General features: G+C 34.9%; 1 pseudogene; it reads left to right on the forward strand.

The window, feature by feature from the left end:
- Positions 1-2,035: 2,035 nt before the first annotated feature.
- LOC124978866 (RNA-binding protein 3-like) lies at positions 2,036-2,493 on the forward strand (annotated as a pseudogene).
- Positions 2,494-5,145: the final 2,652 nt, after the last annotated feature.

Here is a 5,145-nt window from a genome sequence, read left to right on the forward strand (position 1 = left end):
ATTTGGCAAAGAAATTTTGATAAAGTAGGGTGAAGGAAAGATAAGTAGAATTACTCCAAAGAAAGCTTATTTATTCTTCTGTGAAGTGTCTTATTTATTTTTCTGTTTTGTTTCTTAACCCATTTATTGATTGGATTATTTGTTTTCCTGGTATTAATTTTTTTGAATCTTTATATAGTCTGGAGATTAATGCTCTGAGGTGCATGTGATAAAGTTTTTCTCCCATTTAGTAGACTCTCTGTGTTATTGAGTGTTTCATTCGATGAGAAGAAGCTTTTTAGTTTGAATCCATTTCATGTATTGATTCCTGATTTTACTTCTTGTACTTTAGGAATCCTGTTAAGGAAATCAGGTACTAAGTCAACATGGTGAAGATTTGGGCCTATTTTTTTCTTCTATTAGTTGCGGGGTCTCTGGGCTAGTGCCTAAGTCTGTGATCCACATTGAGTTGAGTTTTGTGGAGGGTGAGAGATAAGGGTTTAAATTCATTTTGTTACATGTGGATTTTCAATTTTCCCAGCACCAATTATTGAATAGGATATCCTTTCTCCAGTGAATATTTTTTGCACCTTTGTCAACATCTTCAGCAATTATATTATTAGAAATCAAAAATACTCAAAGATTTCATCTCACCCAAGTCAGAATGGCTATTATCAAGAATACAAACATCAATAACTGTTGGCAAGGATGTAGGGGAAAAGGTACACTCATACATTGCTGGTGGGAATGCAAATTGCTGCAACCATTATGGAAAGCGGTATGGAGACTCCTCAGTAAACTTGGAATGGAAACACCATTTGTCCCAGCTGTCCCACTGTTCAGTTTACACCCAAAGAACTTAATCACTATATTGCAGTGACACAGCTACATCAATGTTCATAGCAGCTCAGCTCACAACAGATAAACTATGGAACCTAACTATGTGCCCTTCAACAGTTGAATGGATCAATGGATATGTATATATGATGGAATATTACTCACCCTTAAAGTAGAATAAAATCATGGCATTTTCCAGTGAATTGGTGGAGCTGAAGAATATCATAATATTTGAAATAAGCCAATCCCAAAAGGACAAAAGCTGAATTTTTTTTCTCTGTTATACTGATGTTAATTCACGATGTGGGGACTAGGGAAGAATAGAGTTATTTTAGATTAGGTAGAGGGAATTGAAGGGAGGGGAGGGGTTTGGGGATAGGAATGATAGTAGAATTAATGAGAATTATCCTGTGTACATATATAGCTATACAGCCCAGAGAGATTCTGCATCACGTATTACCAGAAGAATGAGACTCTGTTATATATTTTATATCAAAGTGCATTCTACTGTCATGTAAAACTAATTGAGACAAATAAACAAATTAAAAAAGAAAACATTTAAAAAGAGAAGTGAAAGGATGCAAAAAAGCAATAACTACAGCTTCTGACAGAAATAGGTTAACAACTTAAGCATGTAAAGTAGCAAACACAAAAATAAAGGGAAAAGTCATTAAAGAACGTGTCCAGCTTTCAGTGCTTAGAAGACAGAAGAACCTTGAACAGAATCAACTTGGAATACAGATTGATGTGGGATAGGGTGGGAATTGATTCATCCAATTACATTATAAAACTTTCTATGAATAATGTTCTTCCCCCAGGTCATTGCTAACTCTAGAACTTGTTTGAAAAAATGAACCAGGTCTATCCCCGTGGCCAGGAACTGCAGCTACAGTCTCTTCTACCCTGTTCTGTCTCACCAGGGCCTCCAATTCCGTCTCAACCCAGTGTGTTTTATCCAATGATGTCTCTCACCTCTGAGCTTTTGCCTTATCTGTTCTTCCTGTCTTGACAACGCATATAACATCCAAGGATGAATTATTATTGTGTTGAGCTCATTGCATTTGATTGTTCAATTTATAACTATTTCTGGATTCCGTGACGTGTCTGCATACATATGCTTTATCAAGCGTCTTCCCGCGCAGCAGCCTCCCTATTCTCCCTGCTCTTCAGAGCCTCCTGTCTGTCTGCTTTTTAATTTCTAGGATTCAAATTCACTGTCATGTCTTCTGAAGAAGGGAAGCTCTTGGTGGGAGGGCTCAACTTCAATACTGATTAGCAGATGCTGGAAGATCACTTCAGCAGCTTTGGGCCCATTTCTGAGGTGGCTGTTGTCAAGGGCCGGGAGACTCAGCAATCCCGGGGTTTTGTTTTCATCGCCTTCACCAACCCAGAACATGCCTCAGATACCATGAAAGCCAAGAATGGAGAGTAACCTGGATGGTGGGCAGATCCGTGTGGAGCATGCAGGCAAATCTGGCCAGGGCACCAGAGGGGATGCCTTTGGGGCCCATGGGCGTGGTCGCAGCTAGAGTTGGTGGGGACCAGGGCTATGGGAGTGGCTGGTATGACGGTTGACCTGGAGGATATGGGTATTGGTCGGGAGACTATAGTGACAAAAGCCAGGGTGGCTATGACCGCTACTCAGGAGGAAATTACGGAGACAATTATGACAACTGAGTTGAGGCAAGCACACATAAAGTACATACACAAGGAATAACACTTCTGATCCATGATTGTCCCTCCAAATCGCTGTATTTATAAAGATTTTTGGAGCTGCGCTGAAACATCTGTTTTAGTACATCAACTTCTATTTTTGAATTGAGTTCCCAAGATAGCTAGTTAAAAGACCTTTTAAAAAGCTCCATGTACTTTTTTTTTTTCTCATTTAAAGGCAAATTCTGGGACATTTGTTGAATCCCAGGTATTTTTCCTTTTACCAGGTTTTTAGTTTGGGCTCTCTGGATTATTGCTTCTGGCAAAAGAAAAGTTTGGCCAGACTTAATTTTATTAGAGCTAAAGTTGGGGACATTTTAAAAAACCTGTACACAATGTTTATCATCATTACAGAACAATTTCCAAATGTACCTTTAAGTAATGTGTGTCAATAACGTGATACTTTTTCTTAATATTCAAGAACACCACCCCAATTATACAGACAATCTTCTTAAAAATGTCTGTGAATTTCAATTTTTTAATGCTGGAAGAAAAAATATTCTGTTGTGTCTCTTGCAGTGTTTAGGATATCCCTCACAGAACTGATTAAAATATGAAACCTGTACACACACATAAAAAAAGTATTTCTGGTCAGAAACTTGGAGAATACACGTCTGTACAATTGATCTCGCAGGTAATGTTTTCCCAGTATCCTTTTTCAATCCAAGGAACTTATTTGAAAATGTAAAAATAATCAGCTTTGCCATGAAATCTAGGAAACTAAGAAATGACTTAAAAAGTTTTTATGTTTATGATAAATGACTTGGATGAATACTGAATCCATTTATATACAAAAATGAGGAGGCAAAATATAGAAATTGTGATTTGAGAAGAGAATGTAAATTTTCAAAGTTTTTAAAAATAAAAATAACCAAAATTGCTAGGGTATGTGCACAGAGGAAGAGGGTAAAATGTGATAATATATTTAATGCCACACTAGTATTACACATATACTTCTCCGGATGCTTTACTACCATACCCTTGTCAATATTTTAAATCTTTTTTCCTTAACTGCAGAGCGGATCTTAAATATTAATACACTACAATTACAGTTAAAGTTCAACATCCCTGTTAGATTCTGACCAGTTTCATTTTTTTCCAACAAATTCAAGAGTTAGCTATTTAATATAGTATGATTTAATTTTTGGAGAATAACTTCTCTTTCACTTTATACCATTCTTTCTTCACACATACTTATATTTGAAGAACTTTATTGATATAAGATTCAAATAAATTAAAGCAGCATATATAGGTATGAAATTATGAATCTGATTCAGTTACCAATTTTGCCTTCTATTTGAAGACAGAGATAGATATGATATTCTTTTGGGATAATATCTTACTCATGAGAGATTTTTTATGTTTCAATAGTAAACTCTAGATGAATTTTTAATTTTATAATTTGTAATGTTTGAATTTCACTCAATATAGATAAGTTATACATAATTACTATTCTTAATAACAGCAAAATAAAATAATATAAATAAGCAAAAATATTTAGACAATTTTGTATAGTTTACCACTTCACGCTGAGTATCACCATTTTAAGTAAATTGCTTGATGTTAGGATATCGTATTGCAAATGTTTACAATGTTTCAAGGTAACAGAACAGTGCTGCTGAACACCTTTATCTTTTTTTCTTCTGAGTAACACAAGATAAAAGGTAAGTGATAATTAATTAGGTTATGATTGCATGAAAAACAAAAAACTATTAACAAATGTATAGAAACCCATTCAATAATATTGCTAAGCATTGTGGTTTGGATATAGGATTGTCCTCTGGAAAGCTCACATTAGCATTTTAGCAACACTCAGAGGTGAGGACCCTGGATTAAGAGAACTCTATTCTCACCAGAGGATGAATCCATTTGTAGGATTAAGAATCTGAAGGGAGTACATTATTGTAATAGTAGGCTGGTGGGGCGAGGGTAGGGGGAGTAGCTTGCTGGGGGTAGGGATTTAGAATCTATGTTGTCCTTGGATTCCTCCCTTACCTGCTTTCTGGATGCCATGAGGTAAGCAAATTTTCTCTACCACCTCATTCCACCATGAGGTTATTCCCACCTGAAACCCAGAATAATGGAGCCAGGTGATCATGTGCTATAATATTTCAAAAGATCAATGAAGATTCAATTTATTTTTCTGTTTTGTTTTTGACAGGTATTATATGTGTGAATAAATGGAGGAAGCTAGATAATGCTTACGTGATTCTTTCAATTATTGATGATTTTTCTACAAAATTAATATTTTTGAAAGCTAAAGGGATCTCAAACAAGATTTATGTTAAAAAAGAAACAAAATTACTTTCAAACTTATCAAAATTAAAATGTATAAAGTCAAATGTAAAATGTATCAAGGTAAAAATACATTATCCTAATTAAAATAAATTATATTTCATGTATATATAATATATTAAAATACACTCTACTGTCATGTATGTGTAAAAAGAGCAAAAAAGAAGAAATCACTAAGACTCATACTGTATTTAGTGTATTTCTTTGTGTCTTATTATTATCACCAATGCTTTTTAAGTATTATACACTCCATTTTCAAAGCAAACAACTGACTCAGGAAGAGTACAAAGGTTGCTAATGGAAATGAGGGACTGAAGCACA

The sequence above is a fragment of the Sciurus carolinensis genome, chromosome 3 (assembly GCF_902686445.1).
Source record: "Sciurus carolinensis chromosome 3, mSciCar1.2, whole genome shotgun sequence".
Taxonomy (NCBI): Eukaryota; Metazoa; Chordata; class Mammalia; order Rodentia; family Sciuridae; genus Sciurus; species Sciurus carolinensis.